Raw genomic sequence first — 12,771 nt, forward strand, 5'->3', positions numbered from 1 at the left:
ATATTTTGGTCGCCGTTGACTATGTGTCTAAGTGGGCGGAGGCCGTGGCTTCTCCAACGAATGACTATAAGGTGGTGGTCAACCTTTTCAAAAAGGTGATCTTCCCGAGATTTGGTGTTCCAAGAGCGATAATTAGTGATGGGGGATCGCATTTCAAGCACCACACCTTCGTTCGACTACTTGATAAATATGGGGTTTCTCACAAGCGAGGGCTTGCATACCACCCTCAAACGAGTGGCCAAGCGGAGGTCACCAATAGAGAGCTCAAGGTGATTTTGGAGAAGACGGTTGCTAGAACAAGGAAGGATTGGTCCTCCAAACTTATTGATTCACTATGGGCTTATAGGACCGCCTTCAAAACCCCAATAGGGACCACTCCCTACAAGCTTGTCTATGGAAAAAATTGTCATTTGCCCGTGGAGATGGAGCATCGAACGCATTGGGCAATCAAGCAAATCAACTTTGATCTCCATAGTGCGGGTGAGCAAAGGCTTCTAGAGCTACATGAGTTAGAGGAGTTGAGGATGAATGCCTACGATAGCGCAAGCATGTATAAGGCGCGGACTAAGGCTTGGCACGATGCTCAAATTGTCAAGAAGGAATTCGTCAAAGGCCAAAAAGTCCTCCTATTCAACTCCCGCTTGAAGCTTTTCCCGGGCAAACTTAGGTCAAGATGGAGTGGGCCGTACATTGTCACGGAAGTGTTTCCTTATGGAGCCTACGAAATTTCCCAAGACGACCACTCCCCTTTCAAAGTCAACGGTCACCGTCTCAAGCCCTATCATGAAGGATTCCCAAGTGATGAACCAGTTTCTGTGACACTTCTTGATGTGCATCGTCAATTCGACCCTCCTTGATCAACTCAAGGAACGTCGAGCTAACGACGTTAACCAAAAGCGCTTCCGGGAGGCAACCCGAGTTTCTAACCCTTTTATACTTTTTCTTTTCATGTTGCTTCTATTTTTCCATCTACGACTTTGGATTGTTTGGATTTTTGGGTTTTGATTGTGCTTTGGTTTTAGATATACTTTGCATCTAGCATGATTGTAATGTGTTTAGTTGTGTGTTAACGGACTATTTTTACTTGCGTGATTCTTTATGGAAGTTTGGCCGAACCACTTCATGTTCGGCCACTGCAGCAATTTCAAAGATTTATGGCAACATTCTGCCAAAAACAAAAATATTGAATTCTGGCAGAAGGTTCGACCGAACCCATGGGAGGTTCGACCGAACTTATACTGTAGTGCGGCCGAACTTCCCTGGGTTCGGTCACTCCTAAATTTTTAGAAATTTCCAGCAACTTTCTGCCAGAATCTGAAAATTTGCAGTTCCAGCATAGGTTCGACCGAACCCAAGTATGGTTCGACCGAACTTAATTCGTAGTGCGGCCGAACTTCCCTGGGTTCGGTCACTCCTCTCTTTTTGCGATTTTGCTGGAACTTTTTGCCCGGATTTTAAAATGTAGAGTTTTGGCAATGGTTCGACCGAACCACAGGGGAGTCGGCCGAACTTTTACTGTGGTTCGACCGAACATACCCTCGGTTCGGCCGAACCTATCTTCAGAGTCGAAAAAAATGCTGCCATGTTTTCTATTTTGCTGCATTTTTGTGAATATCACTCCCATATTCGTCACCTACCCCATTCTTCTCCTTCTCACTCTAAACCTCCATTGCACCTCCCCTTACAACCTCAAGTCTCCATCAAAATCACTCCAATCTTCATCCTTTCTCACTTATTTTCCATCCTTCACTCAACTTTTGCAATCTCTACCAAAAATTCCTACCAAACAAACCCATCTTTCCATTTTCCCCAATTTCAAGGGTTTAAGTGCTTCGGTGTTTTTGGGTTTTTACTTCCTTCCAATCAATTGTGGTATGTTTGTTCTAGCTTTTGCAAGTTTATTTCTTTAATTTCTTATAGTTTTACCATGTTTTACATATTTAAGTGTGAATTATGGTATTCTTGAAATTATTAGTAATGACTTGTTTATTTCATGTGGTTCTTTGGATTGACTTGTTGCAATTGATTGGTTGTTCATAGTAGAACATGTTCTTATGATGATTATGCATGTTTACCTTGGTTTTATTTTGATCTCAATGTAATTGAGTGTTGATTTCATACTAGGGTATTCATGTTACCATTTTATGATTGAGAAATGCATGAGTTGGATGTTATTGGAGATTGTTATTCATGGTTTTGGCTTGATTTTGATGGTTTGATGATTGGATATCATGAAAATAAGGGGACATCATGCCAAATTTCACCTAGACCTTGTTAGGACTAATTTAGGAATGACATAGGAATCCTTATTCAAACCTTGGTCCAAATGTATTCATGCATGCCTTGAATTGTATACTCTCAAGCATACACTTTTACCTTGGTTAAGTACTTGGCTTCTTATGTCATTTCCTATCAATTTGTTCTAATGATATGCTCTTGGTGAATTTGTAGAATCACGATGTTCGGCAAGGGAAAAGGAAAGTCAAAGAGGAAGAGGGTGGGAGAATCCTCAGCAACGCAATTCCCACCTCCTCCCGGCATCAACGATCATGGCATTATTGCTCCGGACGAGCAATTTTGGCCTATATATGCATCACTCATCAAGCGTCCGATTAGGTCCACAAGGTTCTTTTGCCCTCAAACTTTGAGGAAGCTGGGAATATTGGATGAGGTGACTAGGTTGGCTCAAAACTTTGGTTGGGGCGACTTCATCCACCTCCACGCTCACACTTACGAGCGTGTGACCTTGGAATTCCTTGCCTCCCTTCGCAAGGAAGTTTTTGAGCCGGAAGATGTCGATGAGGATCCTCAACTCATTATACACTTCAGGATGTTCAACGAGGATCACTCTCTAACGGAGAGTGATCTAAATGAGATCTTCTTTTGGCACGCCACTGGCCTTGATCACCCGTCTGAAATGACCTCCTCCCATCGCATTCCTTACAACGAGCAAGAGTGGTGGAGGAGCATCACAAACAAGGATAGGTTCCAAACTAATACCTCAAAGGTCAACAACATCATCCATTTAGCCTTGAGGTATTTTGTACGGCTTCTACAATACGTCGTGTTCTTCAAAGCCAACCTCGGCTCCATGGTAAAAGACGAGGTTGCTTGCCTATTCTTGGCCGACAATCCTCAACGGCTAAAATTTCAATGCTCCTCCACCTTTATCCAACGGCTCTTGGATACTAGGGACAACCGTCTAGGTGATGAGATATTTATGGGTGGCATGATTACTATCATTGCTCTCTCTTTGAAGGGTGGAGCATACAAGGACTAAATTGAATTGCTCCCACCCGTGCACCAAAACTGAGAAGAGCTCACCGACGAGTTCCCTCCCTATGCTCTATCCATAAGCGCCCTCCGTCACAGCCGCTTCCTCAATTTCACTACTAGCAAGCGCCGTTTTATCCTCCTGGTCGATAGGGAGATCGAATGGTGTGTCCTCCCGGACCCCGACCTCACTACGGTGGACCACTCCGCTCCTCTCAAATGGAAGATCCCTCAGCAAATCATCCCCAATGAGCTGAGGCGAACTAGAGCCCGGGGTGGAGCTCCTCAACCTCCACCGGTCCTCCATCAAGAGCAAATCAATCCCCCCCTTAGCGGGGGAGGTGAGGCATCTTCTTCTTCTTCCTTTCCTCCTTTTGATTTCAATGCCCTTCGTAGTACCCTCGACGATATTCATCGAGACAATCAAGCTTCCATTGAGCAATGGGGGTACTACGCGAGGGCGAATTATGACAATCTTGTGCAAGCGGGCATTCAAGCGCCCTATGTGAACTACCCCTACCACCCTCCTCAAGAGGGTCCGGTCAATCATTGGGGACCCTATGACCCCCAACACCCCACCCCCCCTTGCTACGCCTATTGGGAAGGTCCCATCGACCCTACTCAACGCGTTGGCACCCCCCCATACGACCCCTATCGTCCGGGTGGGTGTGATCCGTCTTATGACCCGGCATCCGCATCCACCCCCGCTTCTTTTGATGGTGGTTGGGGTGCCCAAGGGTGGCCCTATGAGATCTTTAACCAACCCTTCCACCCTTTCATGGACACTCCCGGGTTTGATCCTAATAACCCCCCTCAACCTAGGGGGCGAGGAGATGATAACCAGTGATGCTGTGGGAACTTTTCCCTTCCCCCCGATCTTCTCACTTGTCACTTTTGCTCGGGACGAGCAAAATAATAGTGTGGGGGAGGATGTCCTTTTGGTTGGTTGAAGTGTACATAGGAAGGTAGGGTGGTAGGGTAGTTGCTTGCACATAAGGAGGATAGTGAGGATAGTGGCTTTGTGGTATTGATGTGGCGTTGTGGCGGTGGTGATGATGTTGGTGATGTTGTGATGGTGATGTGATGAGATGGTGATGTTTTATGATTATTGATGTGATGATGATGATGATGTTTTATGGTTATTTTTGCTGATTTCTGATGATTTTCTTTGATGATCCCCGAGTCTTTGTAGGTGGAGATGCTCCCGAAAAAAAAAAATCCAAATTTCCCGAAACTCCAAATCCCCTTAATCCAAACTTTGTAGATAGCTTTTTATTAATTTTTCTTCTTTTTGTTTGTTTCTTTAGTCTTTTTCTTTGTTTTCTAACCTTTTCTTGTTTTGTTTTAGTTTCTTTTGTTTGGCCCACCTTTATTGAAGCTTGAAGCGGAGATGTAGGACATTAAGGAGCAACACTAGCTCCCTTTGTGAGAATTGGATATATTACCTTGTCTTATATTTCAAGCGGCATTCGGTGAGACCTTTCCTCTCTTTCTTTTTCTTTTTCTTTGAGTGCTTAGTTTAGGTCTAGTTTAGGAAGAGTTGAATGGTTCGAGGTTGATTGATTTTGGTTCCAAGGAACCTGGGATCGTTGATGTTGATATCAACGATCACTTGTATGTCGATTGGGATTTATTTGATTTACATGCCTCGATTATGAACCTTTTTAATTTCTTCCTCCCTTTTGTGTGTTTTTCTTGTTCTCTTTTGTGTAACGAGCATGACTATGACAAGTTGAAACATTTTTGATGTGGATTTGCTCATTCATTTGGATTCAAGAATTTATGTGCCTTTTTGATGACATGGCTTTGAATGCTTACCTTCCTAGTTGATGAGGGTTTACACGGTTTAAGAATGCTTAAGGTTGAATTAGACACATTATAAGCTAAGGTAGCCCGGTTTAGAACTCTTGATGACGTTTGAACCCCTTAGTTCACGGGAAAGTGGTAAGATGGTGTTGCTCTCCGTAGTGAATAGGATTCCCTTAGTTGGTATTTGCTTATTTTTATCCCGTGTGAGCGTCATTTGTTCTAGCCTTCATCACTCTTGTGAGCGGTGTTTTGGATCCTTAACTATGCATGTCTTAATCTTTGTGTTGGTATTTAGCTCCCGAGATCGTGACCAAACAACTTTAAAGGAGGAAGAGGGCATTTCTTCTCATTTTTCTTTGTTTTCTTTGTGTTTTGTTATAAATTTGGTTTTCATTTTTACATCCACCCACTTGCTAACCAATTTGGGCCTCATTCCCCTTTCTTGATCTAGCCATATTACAAACCTTTCGGCCTATGTTCTACCAACCCTTGTAGTTAGTGAAGCATTGGTTTTTGAGGTTCGAATTCGAGAGTGTTGGTTTTAGGGCAAGAAAGTTGTGAATATTGGTTCAAGTGAGATTTTGAAAGTTGTTCATGAAAGGAAATATTTGCAAAAAGTTTGTGAGGAAGGATGCAACGTATGAAGTTCAAAATAAAAAAAAAAAAAAAAAAAAAGAGAGGGGGAAGGAAAAGGAAGAGGAAATGATGAGAGAAATGAAGTAATGTTATGAAATTTTGTATTGAAGGTTGTAATTTGAATTTAGGTTCAATTCTTAGGTGGTTCTTGAGAGATGGCCACTCTTTTGCTTCACTTAGGATTTTCCACCAAAAATTTTCAAATTAATTCCCAACCTTAACCCTTAGCCATGACATTACAACCCAAGTTAAGACCCTTGGACTTGGAGAAGTGCGGTCAAAGAACGGTGGAGGGAGATAGATTTCAACCCTATGGAAAGAGTGTGCATAGTTGAGATGTCGGGATAACCTTATGACTCCACAATAAATTTCTTTTTCTGGTTCCCTCGAGGAACCATGAGGAGCTAACTTAGGGATGATTTGAAGCTAGTGGAGAGAATGCGGACCGTCTTGGTTGGAGCTAGGGAAGAGGATGAAATCATTAGTTCTCTACGCTTAGCTTAGGTTTGTCTCCCTCAACCATGAGCATCTTAGAACGTGTTCCCCCTCTTTGAGTTGAGAAAAGTAAGCGTTATTTGATTCATGTCCCTATGTTAGAGTCCATTTGGAGCATTTCCCATCGTGAAACTTGATTGATTTTCTTAACCCTTGTCATATTATGCCTGTTGTGTGTTGTCTTTTGTTTTAGTATTCCTTGCTTGAGGACAAGCAAAAGGCAAGTATGGGGGATTTTGATGAGTGGCATTTATGCCACTCTTTTATCCTTTTTCTCTAAGGATTCTCCCCTCGTTTGCACTTGTTTGGCCTTCTTTCTAAGCATTTTTACTTAGCTTTGCTTTCTCTTTTCTTTCTCCTTTATCCTCCCTTTTCTTAGTCTTCCCACTTTGTTCTTATTGTGCTTTTCATGCTTATGCTTTGTAGGAACCATCGAGATTTTCAAGAGGAGGAAGCTAAGCTCAAAGGAAGCTAGAGGAAGCATGATTCAGAAGAGGTTCGGCCAAACCTCCTGATGGTGTGGCCGAACCAAGGTGTGGCCGAACCTGCTCAGTGGTTCGGCCGAACTTCGAGGCAGGGGCAAGATGAAAATTGGCAGTTTTGCAGGAGTGGCCGAACCACAGGAGTTCGACCAGACCAGGATCAGGGAGGTTCGACCGAACCTACCCATGGTTCGGCCGAACCTACCCTGTAGTCCGGCCGAACCTTCCCATTTGTTCGGTCGGACCTCTCCTTTTCTCAGCTGACTCTGTACGGACTATATAAGTCCCTTTTTTAGAACGTTTTGGGGGAGATTAACTTAGTTTTAATTTTCTACATTTTTAGCTTAATCTAGAGAGAGAAACTTCATTAGTAGAGAGAGAAAGTGTGGATTTCCATTGATGAACTTGGATATTGAAGAAGGAGCTTGATTGAATCTTTGTAAATCTTCATCTTCAATTAATGAGCAATCCCTTACTCTCTTTCTTTATTTTTGTATCTAGTTTTGTTTGCTTATTTTTATTTTCCTTCTTTGCTTATTGATCATGTTGATGCTTATTGATTTGATGATTGATATTGTCTTCAATATGATTTGTGAGTAGTCACCTAGCCAAGGGTGTGGGGATGGTGTAGTTGTTAATTGATTCATGCTTATGATGTTGGGGTTATGTTAATGGTGATTAAAGTCTTTGTATACTTGATATTCTTTGGTCTTTCTTGCAAGTGCACATTGTTAGTTGATCAAAGATGAATCTTTACTAACAAGTAACGGAAGTTGACTTAGTTGAGATTCATTACTATCGATAATTCTTTGTTTGCACCTTCTAATATATGGTTCTAATGTGGAAACATAGAGGCTATGTTAGGAGAAATCGATTAACCCCGGAAGGCGGTTAGATCGAGCTTTATTTCGATATTCTTGCATGCTTAGTTTACCATTGCTTTGCTTCTATGTTATTGCATGATCAAGTGACATCTACATCTACCCACTTCCCTTGGTGTTTAGTTATATTGATCTTTAATCATTCTTAATCCTTAGTTTAATCTCTTAGTTATTCATACTTCTTGTCCCGAGATAGCTTAAAGTCTTAAGTAGTGAATGCGGTGTTTATGCATGTCTCTCTGTGGTTCGACCCCTCTATTTACCCTATACACGTATTAGGTTGGTAGAGAGTTATAAATTAATTTGACTTAGGTGTAGTCGCTCAACGACACGATTATTCCCTTGTCACGTGACCGAGGAGAGTCACGGGTGGAGTCTGTCTCTGCGCTGCGCGGGCTGCTACGCCGATGCACCTCTTCTGTTGGCGTAAGAATTAGTTTTGTTGCCTGTTATTTTCTCTCTGACGTTATTTCCGGTGTTTCATGCCAACTTTTTATGGTTTCCAGGTTGCCATTGATGTCCAGTATCGCCCTTGGGCCGGGATGACTGATCTTCCTGAGGCCTTGCGTCTTGCAGCGCACCGCACCATTTTGGTTGGTACCGGACGCTTTGTCTGGTATTTGGGGGAGCGTGTCATTCGTCAGCATAGCGGCGATCGCTTGGTGGTGCCCTCATCTCCACCAAAGTCGATGCTGGACTCGCGCTTGATTAGGGAGTTGATAAACAGGGGAGAGCGCTACACTTTTCCTTGGCAGGAGCTTGTGCTCATGGAGGGTGATTACGCGCAGGACTTGCTTCCCTCTCTGGCTCCTCCACCCCGTCTTCCTGAGGTATGATTTCTTTTGAGGATTTTTTTTACTAGTCTCTGTTTAAATAGTCGAATAACTTGATTACTCAATCATATTTTCAGACGACTGTTCGCCCTGTGGGGAGGATCGAGATTCCGCCTCAGTCTGTCCGCTACCCGGGGCCGATTGGTATTACCGAGGACCATATTGCTAACGCACCAGAGGGTTACAAACAGGCGCAGGAGTCTATGCCTGAGGTCTTTGAGCCGGTAAGTTTTTTTGATGCATTACTCATTTTTTTATCACCGCTTGTTACTGATTTTTCTTTGTTTTATCCTCAGCCTAACCGCTCGGAGATGATGTGATTCATGAAGCTGGTAGACGCCCTGAAGTACAGCATCATCAAGCTTCGGCGTGGTGCGAGTTGTCGGAGCAGTTCTAGCGATGTTCTTGAGGTAGCCTCATTTTTTCCACTTCTACCATTTGTTTTATTTTGCATTTGTTGACGCCTTTTGATTTTGTATCTTTCAGGAGCAACGGAGGTCCCGCTTGCGCTCGAGGCATAGAGGCTCGGACGAGGAGGAGCTTGGTCGTGGTAGACAATCTCCTGGGATTCATCGGCATTCTCAGTCTCAGCGAGAGCCTCATATTACTCAGCCATTTCAGGAGGCTCAGTGGCAGCAGCCTCAGTCTTCCCAGCAATTTCCGGTTCAGAGTCAGGGGCAGCGGCATTCGTTTTCACAGCCTTCACAACCTGAGTTTAGGCCCGTTTTGACTCCCGTGGATCCTGGTTTATTTTCAGCTCCATCGTCTGGGATTCCTCCACCGGTGTCGGGCTTGTTCTCAGTTCCGATGTATGGGACGATGCCTCCACCGACGATTCCCGTGTCTTTGAGTCAGTCTACACCGTTTGGCAGTTGGACGGGTCCTGCCTTGAGTTTGACTGCTACTGGAGTCACAGGGACTAGTAGGGACACTACTCCCCGTACTCGGATGATGGCGGGACTCTTTGGCTCACCGTTCCCGTATTCACAGGGAGATGATACTGATTCTGGTTCTGCAGACTTTTGACCGAGGGTCTTTATTTGTACATACTGTGATGACATTTGACGCTGTTTATTTATTATGACTCATTTTGTACATTATTCACAGTTTACGTATTTATTAGTGTGTGTTAGTGTGTGCTTGAGACTCATTGTGTGTGATCGTGTATTTATTAATGACGCGACAAAAAAACGTAAGTGGAGTAAGTGGAGGGTACCGACCTTCCCCAAAAGAAAAAGAAATAAAAAGATAAGTAAAAATAAATAGAATAAGTAAATATAAAAATGATAAAAAGGTATGGAAATAAAAAAAAAAATACTAAATTGATGAATAAATAAATAAATGATAAAGATAATAAAAATAAAAAAAAATTAAAAAAGTTGAGAATTTTATTAGGAATGAAACTCTCAGAAAACTGAAAAATAAACGGTAAAGATAAAATACTAAAAAAAATCCGGATAGATAAGGAAAAAGATAAAAAAAGAAAACGCATGGAGTGCCGTGACACGGCACTGTACACCGTGTCACGGCAAAAACTGCCGTGCCGCGGCAAAGATTCTCGAAACACGATGGGATTTCCCGTGTCACGGTACGCGTATTCTACAACGGTGTGGTTTATGCGTATGGAAAGATAATTTCTGAGTAGTTCCGAGCGCTTTTGCTATAAAATAGGACCAGTATATTCATGATATGCATAATTACGAAACACAAAATAATTAGAATTTCATATTTCAATAATAATGTCTCAGAATTTTGATAATACATTGCGCGTCTGGTCTTATTCTTTGACCAATGCTGACAAAAGAGAGTTAGAATTATTTCATGTCAGGGGTTTACTAGCCCTGCGACATGTAGCGATTGAACATGATTTTCTTAGGGCAACATTAGATTATTGGAGTCCAGAAACACATTGTTTTAAATTTGATTACGATGAAATTTGTCCCCTGCCGGAGGAATTCGGTGCAATCTTTGGATTTCCTGCTAGAAATCTTATTGCCATGCCTACCCTGCGTGAATATTATTACCAAGATTTTGAACGCCATCTGAATCTAACAGATCCAGATTTAAATAGAATTGTTTGTGGTAATGAGGTAGACTTAGAAAAACTTGCAAATTTATATTTTAACCGCCCTATCTTTGAGTCTTATCATGTATATCGTAGAAGGGCATATATTTTTTGCATGTTTAGCAAGCTTTTATTTGCAAACGGTAGGGTAAGACATGCTTGTCTAGCGTCTGTGCTTGAACATGTCGAATCTGGGAGATCTCCTATGCCTACGTGCCTTTGAGAAACATTTCGTGGCCTTGACGAAGCAAAGGCTGACTGGAAAGCCATCAGGAAGGGCTCTCTGGTACTACTGCAGGTAAAAATACGCTCCGAGTAGCTCCCGTGACACAAAACAGGCACCGTGTCACGGAGGGTGTCTGCCGTAACACGGTGAGATCTGCCGTGTCACGGGAATCTGCACTTTTTTTTTTTTTTTTTTTATCAACGACTGATTTATTTATTTAATTTTTTTTTTGTCGTGACGCAATGCTGAACTGACGCGTATACTTGATCGACGGAGGGAGGATTTTTATTATTTTTTTTAAAGTGGTCGGGCCCCCTTGAGGGGTTGCCTACGTATCCTTAAAAAAAGGAATCAGGCCAAACGTAGCTCTATTGGGTCATGCACCCATGCGACTAGGCGTAGAATTTCTTGAGTTGATCCAAGTTGGTTAAATTGTGGAAACCGTTACCGTCCATGTCTACCAATTGTGCCGCTCCGCCAGACAAGATGGTTTTAACAATGTACGGGCCTGACCAATTCGGTCTGAATTTTCCTCTTGGATCTAACACATTTTTACGAAGTGCCTTAAGCACCAGGTCACCCTCTTTGATGTTCCTAGTCTTGACTTTTTTATTAAAATGTCGCGCCATAGGCTGTTGGTAGGTTTGGACATGATGCAAAGCTGCCAAGCGTTTTTCATCAAGTAAGACTAGTTCATCATATCTTGCTCTAATCCAGTCGACTTTATCTAATTGGCTTTCCAATGCGATTCGAAGAGAAGGGATTTCGAGTTCTATTGGTTGTACAGCTTCAACTCCATAAACCAGAGAAAAAGGAGTAGCCCCCGTCGATGTACGAATAGAGGTTCGATAACCCTAAAGGGCGAAGTGTAGCTTACTTGGCCAATCCTTGTAATTTTCTGTCATCTTTTCGATGATAGTTATCACATTTTTGTTGGCCGATTCGACCGCACCATTTGTTTGTGGTCTGTAAGGTGATGATCTGTGATGCTTGATATGATATTTCTGTAATAGTTCCGCGCATTCGGCTTGGAAATGCGTTCCATTATCGCTGATCATCTCATGTGGTACCCCATAGCGGCATATGATATTTTTCTCAATGAATTGAGCTACGTGTTTCGCCGTCAGCTTAGCATATGAGGCAGCTTCGACCCATTTGGTGAAATAGTCGATTGCTACGAGAATGAATTCATGCCCCCCTTGTCCTGGTGGTGTTATTTTTCCAATGATATCGATGCCCCAAGTGGAGAAAGGCCATGGAGAAGTATATGTGTAGAGAAGCGAAGGTGGAACATGCTATAAATTTGCGTAGACTTGACACTTCATACATTTCTTGACGTATTCGTGACAATCTCTCTCCATAGTAGTCCAATAGTAACCTTGTCGTTGAATCTTTTGGACTAACATCTTTGCATTCATGTGCGTTCCACATATACCGGCATGAAGGTTTTCCATGGTTTTATGTGCTTCTTTCTCGGCTATGCATAAGAGATTTCTCCCCATTGCAGTTCTCTTATGGAGTTCTCCCCTGATGAGCACATACTGTGAGGCCAGGAGCCTCAAAGCACGACGTGCCCTTTTATCAGTATTAGGAGGGTATTCTCCTCTTGTCACATAGTTAAGGATATCTGTATACCATGGCTCTTCATCTTCTTTTTGTGGTTCTTGTTCATCGTCGAGTGCGTGAACATAAGCCGGTTCATATCTTCTTTCTATGGTCAGTGGCATTCTAATTGTATTAGTTGGAATTCGCACCATCGATGCTAATTTAGCTAGTGCGTCGGCGAATTGGTTTTCTTCTCTCGACAAATACGTATATTCCACTTCATCTAGTTGCTCCGTGAGAGTTTCTAAATGAGCTTGATACGTAGCGAGACTTTCACTTCTCACTTTCCATCTCTTGGAGATTTGGTTAATGATTAGTGAAGAATCACCGTAGATTCTGAGCTTCTTAATTCCCAAGGCAACAGCTGTTTCTAACCCCAAGATACATGCTTCATATTCTGCGGCATTGTTGGTGACATCAAAGTCGAGCTTCATGGAAATTGGGATGTGCTCTTCATTGGGTGATA

Source organism: Chenopodium album, chromosome 6 (assembly GCF_948465745.1).
Source record: "Chenopodium album chromosome 6, dcCheAlbu1.1, whole genome shotgun sequence".
Classification (NCBI taxonomy): domain Eukaryota; kingdom Viridiplantae; phylum Streptophyta; class Magnoliopsida; order Caryophyllales; family Amaranthaceae; genus Chenopodium; species Chenopodium album.